General features: G+C 37.9%; 2 long non-coding RNA genes across 2 annotated transcripts; both read left to right on the top strand.

The window, feature by feature from the left end:
- Window positions 1-310: 310 nt before the first annotated feature.
- Window positions 311-7130, top strand: LOC106033865 (uncharacterized). The gene is made up of 4 exons (XR_007157572.2): window positions 311-669; window positions 2981-3164; window positions 4083-4168; window positions 5664-7130. It is a non-coding gene; the product is annotated as an uncharacterized lncRNA (long non-coding RNA).
- A 96-nt stretch (window positions 7131-7226) lies between these two features.
- LOC125179760 (uncharacterized) lies at window positions 7227-13135 on the top strand. The gene is made up of 3 exons (XR_007157532.2): window positions 7227-8571; window positions 11229-11310; window positions 12184-13135. It is a non-coding gene; the product is annotated as an uncharacterized lncRNA (long non-coding RNA).
- The last annotated feature ends 2066 nt before the right edge of the window (window positions 13136-15201 follow it).

Below are 15201 nucleotides of genomic sequence, written 5' to 3'. Positions count from 1 at the left end.
ACCAATCCATCAGCAGCAGAGGGTAAAAGGGCCTTTAAAGGGATCTTTAACTTGCATCATACCCCAAGCAGAACCTCAGATTTATAGGCTTGTGGTTAAGGCACATCTAGACAGAGCTGCTACCTCAGCTAGCATCACAAGAGGGGCCATATATATTTCAGGTTTCTTGTCATGGGTGTTGCAGGTCTCAGCATAGCACAGGAGTTTCCAGACCGTTCTTAATGAGACAGTACCCTTCACAAAGGCTGTCGTATGGATCACAATTGTGGACATGGCAATAATTGTGTTTCTATACAATGTTAGTAAAATGGGCGCCATGCAGAAACATGTTCCCTTTTGAAAAACACTAATCCCACCCCCAACTTGTTCTCTTGCCTTTATTTACTCCCTTTCAGCTCTTCTGTATTTTCCACATCTGGGCACAGGGAAGGAGCCAGCTCCTTGTGGTTAACCAGTTCTCCATGAAGCAACAGGAACCGGACCACAGCTTGGGCACCTCAGCAGGCGGAGGTGCCTGCTGCTCCTCTGAAAGGAGCATCACATGGAGAATTAAAGAAGGGTGTGTTCTCGCAGCTGCCGGGTGCTATCAACACTAACCAGCAGGATGATCTAGATTTTGACTGCCCCGTGCCAGATGGCAGCATTTTGATACTCCAGTCTTCATTGCAGGTCTGTGCTCTGTGGTTATGGCAGGACTTCATCCTCAAATAATTGCTCATTTTTCTGAAATTTAGGCACGGCCTGAACTTATTTGGATATTTCAAGCTGCAAGTTTCAGCTGAACCCATAAGCAGCAATTGGATTTAAGCAATAAGAAAAGCTTTCCCCAGGTGTGTAAAAGCTAGGCAGAACAATGTAGTGTTCACAGGCAGTTTGCTCCATGATGAATGAAAAAAAGAACTCTGTTGCTGCATGCCTTATACATTGCAATGTACATCTGCAAATTATATATAAAGTCAGAAAATTCTTTGAATGCTTATGCTCCGTGTAAACCAAAATGTCCTGTCTAAAGTCATGATAAGTGCAGAGGATTATTCAATAATAGTTTATGATTTTAGTTTTAATTTGCAACTTAGTACTGCAGAGAACTTGATCTCTTAAGGAGAGTTTATGGTCTTAAGATCAAAACCCAAATCCATTTTAAAAATTTGTGTTTGTGACCCTTCCTGTTCTGAAGACAAGCAATGCTTCATTAAAAAGGCAAATACCTCCATGAACACAGAATATGTAAATCTATGAACTTGTTTTTATCTTACACTGGGAGTGATATCCAGTCTTGAAAGACACTGGGGTAGAGAGGAGGCTTGCCAGACATAGATGATGACATAAAACAGCAAAGCAATAGTCTGACATAAGGGCAGGCAATGTTTGGGGTTTTGCTGAGCAAATGTGTCTTGGCTTCATATGGAAATACAGTCTTACTGGCAGGACATGGTTAGCTGAATTTTGGTGGTCATATAGGGCTGCAGGGGGCTGGATTGGAGGTTATTTTTGTTTCTAAGTGGGACAGCTTATTTTGCCGTAAGTTCTCCTATTCCTTTGTCAGTGGCCTCAGTGTGTTGGGTTGTATGTCTTAAATGCTGGAAGTGATTAAGAAAATGAATTCAACGATCCTCTTCAGGGCTTCTTTCCCTGTAGCAGAAAGTGAGAATACTGTTACACGGAGAAAGTCATCAGTAGTGATGCTTACTTGCTACACACAAAATATTTTCAGTGCATGTCTCTCCACTAACTCAACCACTGTTTTCAGGATGTTTTGTGACACCACAAAGCAGCTGTTCTTTACTCTTCTGACTAAGACATTTATATTCAACCCTGACATTTTAATCTAATAAAAAAAAAATCTTTTTACCTCCTTGCAGTATAAACAGAGAACCTCTATATAATGGGCATCTGTGGAATATGGAATTAATCCCACTAGTGCGGAAAAACCTTCATAACTCTCTTGCGGCTTCATCACTCTTTGAGTTATGAGGTCTTCCTCTCACTTGTGGGATAAAGTCCAAATCCCACAGAAGCTTATTATGTGTCCACTATTTATTAAGACTTCATCATTTAAAACAAAACACTTAAGAAAGACACTGGGAAACATTAAAATCAAAGAGGTTTCAGTCTGAGGAATAGTTGTATTTGAAGGTTTTTCAAAGTAGAGAAGAAAAAAATCATTTTAGTTCTGATAACCACTGAACTTGCTGCTTCTGCTTATTTTTTTTCCTTTTTTTTTTCTTTTCCTTTTTTTTTTTTTTCTTCTTTTTCTCCATGGAGAGATTCTGAATGTTTTTCCTTTCTTTCCGACAAGATTTTATAAATCTTTTAGTATCCTTGTGAAGACTTCACTTACTTTCCTCTGCCTTGCAGTCCAGTGACTGGAGCCATTAACCATGAGTGAGAGCCTTTGTTCCCTAGCCTACTACAAAGTGTATATATTTGCTGTACCTTGACATTCAGAAAGCCCTTTAAATGACACCCACTGTTTTGCAGAAGTGTAACATAACACAAATGTACTAGCTGAGGCTTAATCCTAGTAGTACTTTAGCAGTTCTAACATTTTGTACCGAGGTTGTCTTGGAGTTAAGAATGTTTGAGGCACTTTTCTTCATTTCTTCCTACTAGAAAGAAATAGCTGTTATCACCTATATAATTCTCTTCTTCCCTCGCATAGATGTAATTAGTTCTCTAAACAGTTGTGAGAAATAAGGAACTTAATTTTATAGCTGGGGAAAATGAGGCAGAGGATTTTTTTTACTGGTCTGGTGTCATTCTGTCATATCAGTGACAGATCTGGGATTAGAAGCCAGAAGATGCTGGCGGCCAGCCCTGAGCTCAGTGCGTGGTTCCCATGGTAAAGTTAGCCAATGTCATGCACTAAAATAGACATACACTTTTTCATCATCTTGTAATGGTGAGATGAGAATATTGAAATGTACATACACTACAGATGGAACAGATCTTGCATCAGTACCTTTCTGAATGTTGTCAGGTACCTGGAGCTGCTGAAGTTAGATGGAAATCACAACACCATTAAAAGATGTGTGCCTGGAAGCATGATGATGTTGGACCTTTTTGTACCTTGAAAAGAAATGTTAAGGCAAGAGACCAGGCGTCCTCTGGGGGAAGTGGAGAATACAAGAGGATTGCTCTACCTGTTGGAAGATTGTGGACATGTAACAACATTTTTTGTCTCTGAATAAAAGTCTGATAAATTTAGATAAATTTCAGGGGAGTAGCCAAATTATGTGTGCATTCTTGAACTTCAGAAAAAATCTATTCACTTGTTCACATGTTCTTTCAGTTAATCACTTTTCTTTCCTTAGCCCTGATAGAGAAAACATGGTCAGAATTTAAGGCAGGAGAATAAAGAATAAACAGCCATAGCTACTGTTTTTAAAAAAGCTGAGGACTACTAGATTCTCACCCTAGTGAGAACTCAGGATGGGCCTCCTTTTATGAGAATCCGTAAGATTTATAGTGAAAAATGTATGGCCAGTCAGAGTGCTTCTAGCTGATGACAGATCTTTCTGCTCAGCCTTTGCTGCTGAGTGGAACTGAATTAGCACAAAATGACCCTTTTATTCTGCCATACATTGGATTTATATTCACAGGGGCAGCTCCTCAGTAGGGGTAAATTGTCTTAAATCTTTCAAAGGACTTGAGTTCTGCTGTTTAAGGTTTGATCCCAGCAAAAGGTGAGCACATGCTTACAAACTATATGACTTTGTCTGTGAAAGCCACTCTTCCTATGTGGCACTTCCAATCTAAGTTCCTTGAATTCTTTCAGTCAGCTTTTCGACAACATGAAAAAGAATTTTAACCCACTGTAATGGATGCTACTGTAGCCTAGAGGTAATTGTGTTTTTGATACAGTTCTTTTTAGGTGTAAAAAGTTTTGGGATGCAACTGAGATAAAATTTTCATTTGTATTTTGAAATTACTTGGCCACCTCTAATAAATTCAAAAATGTTGCCATTATTTTGAAGAATTTATTATATTTACGTTCACTTTAAAAGAAATCTAGGACTGATCTGTTGACAGTGGTCTTTATTATTATTATTATTATTTTCTTTTGTTCTGTGCATAAACAGGTCAGCAGGAAAAAGCTCAGGTTTTGGACGAAAAGGACAGAAAAGACAAGCAAAGTGTGGACTGCAGAAGCAAAGTGAAGAAAAAGGTGATGAGAGTGAAACAAGAATGTAAATCACATTTTTTATGAGTGGCCACCCGGACGACAGAGTGCAGAAGCAGACTGGGTTGTTGTGAGAAATAACAATGAAGAGTGCACATGTAATAATACAAAGTGCCTAGGAGAGGGCTAGGGCTGGGACCGGAGCAGTGGTGGGGAAGGCTATCCTAGAGCAGGGCTGGGAGCAGGCTCATTGCTTACACTGCCTCCCACTACCTTTTTGATCCCTCTGCCCCCCCTTCTTTGTTTCTTAAACAAGGTTGATTTTCCTAAGGATGGTCCAAAAAGGCACCCTCTTGAACAATAAACACAAATGACTGTGGTAGTCCTGTCAGCTTTGGATCTTTGTAAAATAGCCAGTGATCCACAACACTTTCTGGAATTGATTTCCCAGGCTTTCCCCCTACCTTCTCACTGACAGGCTGGAAAAAAAAAAATCCCCTACCACCATCGGTGAATGCTATTCATTTTCCCATTATTTTGAATTCTTACATGCAAAGAGTCCTAAAGAGCTGTCCCTTTGAAGCAAAGGTGATTTTGCTACTGAAGGAGTAACAAATCAAGCACTATGCTCACAGACTCTTACATTTTGAAAAGAACACTTCCAAATGATTAAATAGTTATGCATGGCAAGGGCTTGAAACTTTGATGATTTATTCAGAGTCCATAACCTATAGCAAAATATAAATTTTTGTTAATAGTGGCATAAATGTAACATTCTCTCCTTCTCCTCCCTCCCTCCTTTTTTTCCTAAGTGTAGGACTTCCAAGATTTTTGGAAGAAAAAAAAGCATCTGTTTTTCTGTATGTTTGCTTTTTTTATAGACTTCATAAATCCAGCAAGCTTCTATTTGGACCACTAGGCCCTTTCAATAGAAGCATGTTTTCACTGGGATTTCCACATTCATAATTATTCCTCTCGTTTCTCTGCTGTGAGAAGACAAGCCGTTATTTCATTGCTTTGGGGAAGTTAATAATATGGTAGGCAAAACATCAGGAAAAATTATAATGAATGAACCTATACAAATTGTAGGGAAACACATGCTGCTGTTATAAAATGTTCCCATCATAAATCCTAGAAAATCACTCTGTGCACAAGTGAATAACTTTTTAACACATAAACACTCAATTAATTAAAGGTAATATACTATATATGCTCAAACTAGTGTGACACAAAAAGGACAGATTCAAATAATGGCATTCAAGATTGTGGGCCCAGTCATGTCTGCCACAGTCCTCCTAAGAGATTTAAGAATTATAACACTCCAAGGTAAATCTCTTCTATACCTGAAATGAAAATGAAGTTCTCAGCCTCAGTATTGCAATACCATATTACTGCATCACTTAATACATAAATGGGAATCTCCCTACTTTTTTCCTCACCTTATTTCATACCACATACTGAATGTTTCCTCGGCGTCATGTATGTCACTGTTCCCTCCTCCTTCTACCTACTTACTCTTACTTATTGGTATTTCTTTCAGCTTACCAAGATTCTTGGGAGATTATTCAATGTAAGTGATTCTCCCCCTCTACTTTGCTCTCATGAGACCCCACCTGGAGTACAGCATTCAGCTCTGGAATCCCCAGCACAAGAAGGACATGGACACATTAGAATGTGTCCAGACGAGGGCCACAAAGATGCTCAAAGAGCTGGAGCACTTCTGCTATGAAGACAGGCTGAGAGGGTTGGGGTTGTTCAGCCTGGAGAAGAGAAGGCTCTGGATAGACCTTATAGCAGCCTTCCGGTACCTAAAGAGGGCCTACAGGAAAGCTGGGGAGGGACTCTTTGTCAGGGAGTGGAGGAATAGGACAAGGGATAGTGTCTTTAAACTAAAAGAGGGAAGGTTTAGATGAGATATAGCAAAGAAATTCCTCACTCAGAGGGTGGTGAGGCACTGGAACAAGTTGCCCAGAGAAGCTGTGGATGCCCCATCCCTGGAAGTGTTTAAGGCCAGGTTGGATGGGGCTTTGATCAATCTGGTCTAATAGGAGGTGTCCCTCTCCATGACAGAGGGGTTGGGACTGGATGGTCTTTAAGGTCCCTTCCAATCCAAACCATTCTATGATTCTATATCTCCCATAAGAATTGCATTACTTGCAACGTTAATTTATTGATATTGATATTGATATCGATATTGAGAGCCATGTTAGTCAGAATTTGCTGGAACTATTTTAAAAATGCTCTTTTAATGTGTTTTTATCTCTCTAAGAAGGGAGAGAGAGAGAGAACAAACTTTGAAATGTTTTCAGTTTTGATGATATTTTTGTCAAGATCAGAGACTTACCAGCTGTAGAAAAATAACCAACTTGTACTCACATATGAAAGTAAAAAGCAAGGTTCAGTTCCCTGTTGCAGAGGTTATTTAGTTTTCTTTTAAGTGGAAATAGCTCCTACAAAAGCCTCTAAGAGCAACCCACCAAAAACTAGCTAAAAATAGTGACTTGAATCTTGAAAAGTAGTGACTCTTATCTTATGACTCTTGCATTCAAGAACTGTTATGTTCAAATACCTGCCTGAAGTTAAATGATATTGCTAGACTTCAGAAAAGCATTTGACACCACCTCCCACAGTATTCTCCTGAAGAAGCTGGCAGCCCACTGCTTGGACAGGTACACTCTTTGCAGGATGGATGGCCAGGCCCACTGAATCCATCCAGTAAATCCATCTGGCAACTAGTCAGAGAGTAGTCAGGCATTGGAATGGGTTGCCCAGGGAGGTGGTGGAGTCACCGTCCCTGGGGGTGTTTAAGGAAAGGTTGGACCTGGTGCTTAGGGACATGGTTTAGTGGTTAATATTGGTGATAGGTGGACAGTTGGATCAGATGATCCTGGAGGTCTTTTCTAACCTTTATAATTCTATGGTTCTATGATTTGGGCAAGTGTCTCTCTATGCTTTCACAGAAAAAAAAAAAAGGAAAGGAAAGGAAAGGAAAGGAAAGGAAAGGAAAGGAAAGGAAAGGAAAGGAAAGGAAAGAAAAAAAGAAAAGAAAAGAAAAGAAAAGAAAAGAAAAGAAAAGAAAAGAAAAGAAAAGAAAAGAAAAGAAAAGAAAAGAAAAGAAAAGAAAAGAAAAGAAAAGAAAAGAAAAGAAAAGAAAAGAAAAGAAAAGAAAAGAAAAGAAAAGAAAAGAAAAGAAAAGAAAAGAAAAGAAAAGAAAAGAAAAGAAAAGAAAAAAGAAAAGAAGAAAAACGTTTTTACTTTTACTCTCCACTACTCTTTTTTTTTTTTTTTCTCAGTTTTTACATAATTGGAGTAGTTATATGTTTATCCCCTTTCACATCACTTCTGTCACTTCTGTGATGGCTAGGTCTAATAAGAAATGAAGTTTCCACAAGATACAGCAAGTATTTGATATGAAATTAAATTATATTATTTAAAAAAAAAAAAAAAAAAGGTAAGTGAGAACTAAGGCTATTGTCCACTTCTCCAAAGTAATGGAGTAATAGCTAAAAGTGATAACTGGGGGTATTTTGGGTGTGATCACTCATTTGGAATTGATTTAACACACCTAAGCATTCTGTCTGAGGACCAAATCAGAATGAGTAAGCTGCTTCTATCACCCCAAAACCAAAGTATCATGTGAATTAAGGATTTGTTATGTCAGCAGAAGTTACTTTTAGAGAGTGCCAGTAATGGACTGAACTTTGCTCTTTGATGAGGTTATTCATGTTGAGTAGGCGGTGGAATAGGCTGGATAATGAAGCACAGAAGTACACACATCTGTCCTTTCCAACTGATGCTTCTCCAGTTGATGGTAGACCTCTCAAAACATTATCCACAAGTGCTTCTTATCTTACCCAAGCGTCCTGGTTTCAGTTAGGACAGAGTTAATTTTCCTCCTAGTAGCTGGTAGGGTGCTATGTTTTGGATTAGGATGAGAAGAGCGCTGCTAACATGCTGATGTTTTAATTGTTGCAGAGCAGTGCTTACACCAAGCCAAGGACTTTTCAGCTTCTCGTTCTGTCCTGCCAGCGAGCAGGCTAGGGGTGCAGCAGGAGCTGGGAGGGGACAGACCCAGGACAGCTGACCCAAACTGGCCAAAGGGGTATTCCATACCATCTGATGTCATGCTAAACAATATATAGGGGTGGCTAGCCAGGGTGGGGGGGCTGGCTGCTCGGGGATAGGCTGGGCATCGGTCAGCGGGTGGTGAGTAATTGCATTGTGCATCACTTGTTTCGTACACATTATTAGTAGTAGGACTATTATCATTATTATTATTAGTATTATTGTTATTATTATTTTCCTGTCTTAATAAACTGTCTTTATCTATCTCAACTCACAGGCTTCACTTTCCCGTTTCTCTCCCCCATCCCAGAGAGGGAGGGGGGAGGGTGAGCGAACGGCTGTGTGGTGTTTAGCTGCTGGCCGGGTTAAACCACAACACCAAGGTACAGTAATGTCTTCTACCACAAGTGAGTCCAGTAGAGCAGACACCACTCATGGCCTCCCCAGAATTACAGGGAATCCAAGGTGAATCCTTAGACATCCTACAAGAAGAGTGTGGGTTGAGAATAATTAATCACCTTAATAGTTCTCACTTCATATTCTCTTTTTAATCTAAGTGTACCATGTTAGTTTGTAAACCATTCAGGTTAATAAAGACAGATCCCTATTCAGTATGATGGAAAAACAATGAGCCTGAGTGCATACCTGCTGGCCTCAGTGAGTATGATTATAGATTAGGAAATTTCATACTAAATTACTGGCAAAGATGTAGAGCCTACAAATGAACCCACATGGTCGGCCACAGCTACTTTAAATGATTCATAAGCATTTATTCTATTTAAAGGATTGTTGGTTGCTATAAAACTTTATCCTGTTAAGCCTTATCCTTCACTTACGACATTTGAAGTCTAGTTCTAAAAATTTATGTCTTCCATTACTCTGTCCTTATTCATCATATTTTGTAATTGCAGTCTCAAGAGCATCTATTTTTAGCCATGGAAGTTATCTTACATAGGCATGTTACCAAATGAAATCTATTTTCATGCCAATTTAACACTCTGTCCCCAAAGAATTTTTTAAATCAAAAGGAGACCGGTGCTGACATTAGCCACTAGCAAATCTGTAGTGAAAGAATTGTTTCAGTCTAGATTTTGTCAGTTGGTGATTACTGAGGAACCAAACCTCTGGGAAGTTTAGTCCTTTGTCTGCTTTTTAATCTGTGGTCTTCGCAGTGACCTATGATCATAACTTCCCCATTTTATTTCTTTGTTATGTGGAACTTGATAACTGATTAGTTGCTGGTGGTACACTTTGTGTATTGCAATACTCACTGCAGTGTTCATTTATTTTGTTCTTGTCTTAAAAAAAATGGCTGGTCAGTCTCTGTTAAAATTAATGTAAAATTCAGGCCTGGCAAATTCATATTCTAATAAGTAGTTTCTAGAATGTGACAAACAAGTTAAACCAGAAAATAAAAATGGAAATCACTCTATAATCTTTACTTCAATATTTATCAACAATGTCACTTTGAAATCACATACCATATTTTTATTATATTTTTCCTTTTGAATTTATCATTAATATACCAATAATCATAAAGACCCTTTAAAGAACATTTTTTTAAAAAAAGAAAGTGTCAAAAACAACAAAAAAATGAGTTTATTATAAGCTGCACTGGTGGCACTTGCTTCATCTTACAGAATTCTGCCATTTAAAAGGTAGGTATCAGATGCTTTTTGAATAGCATTAAACAACAGACCTTCAGGATGGAAAGAGAAAATACTAGGTTAGAAGTCAATAAAACTGAAATGAAATAACTGTAAGAATTTTAAGTACGTGATATGATTACCTGTTTGGAATTTATTTAAGCCTTCTGTCTGATCATCAGGCCAATGTATATATATATGTATATACACACGTATATATGCTGCCTTTGATGCCCAACTGCCTTGTTCAAGCCTAAATTGGAGTCTCCCTTTGCATTTTGTAGATATACCCTATATGAGCAACAAGTGTCTGTGTACTTCTGGCTTTGGGCAACGTCTGAAGAGACAGACCCTACCTACAAAACAAAAGTTTTATACATAATGCATACATGTGTACACATGTAGACAATAACAGCAACACTGCTGTAGAACAGGAGGAGAAAAGGAAAGGAAAATAAACCACCCAAACAGGAATAAATGTGACTGGAATTGTCCAGATGCACATATTTGTCAACTGAGAACCTGCCCTCTGGTCATCTCCTTGGAAAAACCTCCTGATGAGATGACTTGCTATGGATTTGTGAGGCAAAAGCTTCAATGGAAAATAAAATCTGGCTTCTGCTGTCAAGGCTGAGGCTCTTTCCACTTAGCCACTGGCATGACCTCAATGGGAGCGGAGCTGAAAGTCTTCCTGGGTCAATGCATAGAGCAGCTGCTGCTTGCTTGCTGCCTTCCCTCCCATCCTCAGAGACTACCTGCCGCTCCACCCAGCCCCAGGCAATAACGCCTGCAAGGATGACACATCTCGGCAGTCCCTGGTGCCAATGACCAGGCACTGGAAACTCAGCTGTTCCGAGCAGGATCTTACTGTGGCCTTTTCTGCCACAAAAGATCAGATTGAACTGGGGCTGACATTGTCCAGAGCTAGAATAAAACGTTTTAGCAATAAAATCTTCCTGCAGAACATATATAAATACCATTCAAAATCCCTCCTCTGGGCAATGTAACAGATTCATCTACCCCAGTTGAATGGATGGTGAAGTATTTCCTTATTCTGCACTCCAAGTCTCCAAGGTGAGCTCAGATACCAGACTGATGGACAGTGTCTCAAAGTCTTTTACAGTGTCCCCTCATACAAACATTTCAGATAAAATTTGAGATTTTGAGGTGCATAATTATTCAGTAAATTTTCAGAGTACAAATTAACAAATATATTGCATTTGCCCATATGGTGGCACAATAAATATCATAAAGCGCAAATTGTGCTATTTCCAAATCTAAGTATTGTACTCACAAGAATATAGCACATCAGAGCTTAACAGTTCTGTTGGAAGCAAATTTTCTTCTTGTTTTAAAGAACATTTATAATGATTTCAATTGCTTTCTTTTTACAGTCTTCCAACTGGTCCCAAAGGCAACTTTTTCCTTATTTAGTGTCTCCAAGGTTCCTTGAGATGCTTGGATGAGTGACCCTGTGTAAGTGCCAAAGATTATTTTATTCACTGAACTTCAGAACATGGAAAACGTCCTGTCTGGCTATGCAGTGGCTTGATTTTTGGTCATCACTAAGTAATTTTTATGTAGTTTGGGGAGAAGGGCTTTTTGGATTGGGTCTGGTGTTCAGTGACCTGCAGAGTATTACTGAAATATTGAACATAATATACTATTATGTCACAGAAAACGTATGTGTACATAAGCAAATGCCAGTTACACCTATATTATTAAATTAAACAAAGCTAAGAAACTTCCTGGATACTGGAACTCAGACATCTATGCTGCTAAACTGCTGGAACAGTCTCTGGATGGTTTTGGCCCTAACCAGCAAGCACTTTCCCAAGCAGATCCTGGGTTCAGTCTGAAATGTAGCAAAGGTCCATGACTAGTAAGGAATTTGCATCTGGTCACCATTTATTCAAAGGCTAAAAAATTTATAAGTACAGACTCAGACCAGCTACATACATGTTTACAGTGTCAACATAATCCTTATATAAACTTGCATATTGGCTTCAATGTTGTTTGCAAGCCATACGTTGGAAATAAGTATTTCATTTTTCACACTTTTTGATGAGCCAACCAACACCTTCCTTCTCTTCATTGCGGTTACCTGGGCTAACTGAGAAACAGAATATGCTTTTCCTTAGTTCAGTATTTATCTGATAAGGGTTGATAGTGTTTGTGTGTGTATTTGAAATAAGGACTACCCTAAATTCTGAGATGAAAACATTATAGTGATAGTTGCATGCACAGTCAGTAAATTAGTAAACGATTATACATGATTGGTATATACTAACATTTGTTTTGTAAAAATATTTCAAGACAGACTTTTTTTTTCTTTTTTTTTCCCATTAGACTGTAACCACCACTTGTGAGTAGGAAATTTTGAGTGTCAAGACATAACTGCCTGTCTTGTCCATGAATCTTATTTGGTCCTGTTAAATCTGAGAAAACAGAAGCAGAAGAAATGACATTGTACTTCATACAAGTTCTGTAAAGGAGATAAACTCACTTAGCTACTTTACAGTCAACCATCTCAGCTGAACTCAAATACAATATTGGTATGGTAAACTGAGTGTGCAACTACATTTCCAGTCTCACGCGTGTGTCTGTCCAATATTTACAGAGATAATGGAGCAACCATGTCCATGGAGGAATTACATAATCTAGTACAAAGTCTTACCATTTGTAGACAAAAGAACGAGAAGCTGAGACCACTGAAAATGATCATTGTAGATTAGTTTTCACATAACTGGAGGGTGGTGAAAAGTGATGTCAGAAAGATCCCTCTCTGAGCAAAATGTAAGGTCCTTATTTACAGAATCTTAGCTATGACTTCCTCATCAGAAATCATGTTCTTATGCCCATCTTGTTATAATAAAATTTTCTGAAGTAACTGATGTGTCTTTAACCATAGTTTAAGCTAATTTCAGTTTTTGTTTGATAAGCTAATAGGAATGTACTGGTAGAATAAAACAGAAGATTCTGATGAATCTGCAATTGTGTTCAATTTACCATTTTTCATATTTCAGAAACAGAAATGATACTGAAAACCAAGCTCAATGAAGGTTCTGCTGGTAGTGCCAGAGGCAACTAAGTCTTTGTTCCTGCCTGTCAAAAAGTTAGATACTTTTTTTCAGAATATTGTAAAATTCTGAAGGAGAAAACAATGTGGTTGGTATGTGTGCATACTTAAACCAGAACAAAGAATTTATCTCCAAATGCTAACATTTAGATGCCTATATATATATATATATATATAAAGAAAAGTAGCTGCTTTGTGGAAAAAAGGATGAAACCCCAATTTTCTCTCACAAAACAAGGTTTTATTGTAAGTTAAATCTTTTATTCATATTTTACTTGTCATCCAATATTGAAGATTGGTGGTTATAATAATAATTAAATGCTTTATTGATTCACATCTAATATTTATGGAAGCTAGCAATGGTGATAGTAAGGATCCTTTTGAACAAAGGAAAACAAACATCAAGACCCATGTAGATACTAGGGGTGAAATTCTGGTCTCATGGAAGTAAATAGTAAAACTCCCATTGACTCCAATGGGGTCAGGATCTCTTCGCCTTTACCTCCACCCCCAGTGTGTAACCACAGCTGTGCTTTTGCTAAGCAGCATGCAAGAACAACTTATGAATCACATCTGGTGACCCTGTTTGGCATCCCAGCAGAGAAAACATCAGTAATATTAACCCCTTTGTTACATAAATTAAAACAAAGAGACTTTTGGACCCCTTGGATAATGTAAAAACTATGGGAAAGAAAATAAAGAGGGTCTAAAAAGGTTTTAGAAGAACTTAGAAGCAGGGCCACAGAAACACTGAGAGAGAAAAGCTGCTGAGGCCTTGTAATTGAAAAATTTAAGAATAAACAAATTTTTTGTTCTCTTTTAGGTTCAGTTGCCAATGTAACTTGATAAATTTCTTTGGTTTGTTTCCACTTGTTCTCACTGACGCAAGCTGGCAATAGCTTTTGTAGAATTTCAGGCTCTCTTGAGTCAGTGTCTTGATCTTCAGTCAAAACCTCTTCATTTTCCAAGAACCTCTTAATTTTCCATTTCCTGTTTGGCAAAGCTTAAAACCATGTCCAAAAGCTATATTAGCATTTTTTCACCTGAGACAGTGGAATTTCCACCATCACTGGGCTTATATCCCTTTCTGTCTTTGGAAGCTATCTTGTAAGAAAAGTTAATACCCAACCCCTCCTCTTTTTCACTTTTTTTTTTTTTTTTTTTTTTTTTAAGGGTGTGTATATGTATTTTAGTCTGGGGAGGAATTTCACAACAGTCTGAAGTTTAAATTATAGCTATCTATCTCTTGGGCTAAACGAGCATTTTGGATATAAACATTCCCAAAACGAGGCATTTGTTATCAGAATCTAGAATGCAGCACTGTACTTTCTCATTGACGAGGCATTTAACAGTAGCAGTAAAGAGACAAATTCCTGCATTTTAATCCCACTATAAGACTTTCGGATAGTTGTTTAACATATATGATTTGTCTGATGCAGATAATTTTAGGGGAGATTCTGAAGCCAATGAGGACTACAGAGAGCATTATGGACCATAATATATAAAAGCATGTCAGCCTGGTTCTCTTGACATCATTGGAGCCGTTGCCTTCACATTGCCCTCATTTATTCTATTTAAACAAATTACAGCAGGTTCCATAATATGTTAATTATATCTCTGGGATGAAACACTCTGATTTAGCACATGTGCCAAGCTATATGAAGTCACAGAGCTGAAGTCTACAGGAAAGTCATCATCCACCAAAATCACTGGAGTACTGTAAACTATAACTGACTGCATATTGGCACATTAAACATGCTTGGTTGAAGTAGCTCCTCTAAGTGTTTGATCTTTTAGTCACCTTTATTGAAAATGCTATTGTTTCTGTTTGTGAACATCTGGGTCCTCTCTAATGGGATCAAGGCCAGATTCTCAAAGATATACAAGTATTTAATCTGGCTACAATCAGGTTCTTTAGAACAGTACTTCAATAAAGAAATACTTAATTACAGCAATAAACTGAAATAATTTAATTTCTTTAAGTCCAGGAAAGCAATTAAAAATGCAGTGACAGTTATCTTCCAAACATACAATAAGTAACTAATCGGGGCTTTCTTCATGCTAATACATTAATGTGAGATAAAAGTAAGAAAAAGTAGACATGATCAACAAATGAAATGTGAAATTAAAAAGACTGTTTAGAATGGTTAGTAGGAGATGCCTGTGTTTTGAATATCTGTGAATGACATTTTTCTATTTGTATGACAAGTACTCAGAGAGCACTGGGATGTCTTGTATATATATCCATATATAAGGATATGGAGAACAATTGCTTATAATAATGAAAT

Source organism: Anser cygnoides, chromosome 4 (genome assembly GCF_040182565.1).
Source record: "Anser cygnoides isolate HZ-2024a breed goose chromosome 4, Taihu_goose_T2T_genome, whole genome shotgun sequence".
NCBI classification, from domain to species: domain Eukaryota; kingdom Metazoa; phylum Chordata; class Aves; order Anseriformes; family Anatidae; genus Anser; species Anser cygnoides.
The sequence above is the reverse complement of the archived record's forward strand: the minus strand, read 5'-3'. Positions and strand labels throughout refer to the sequence as shown.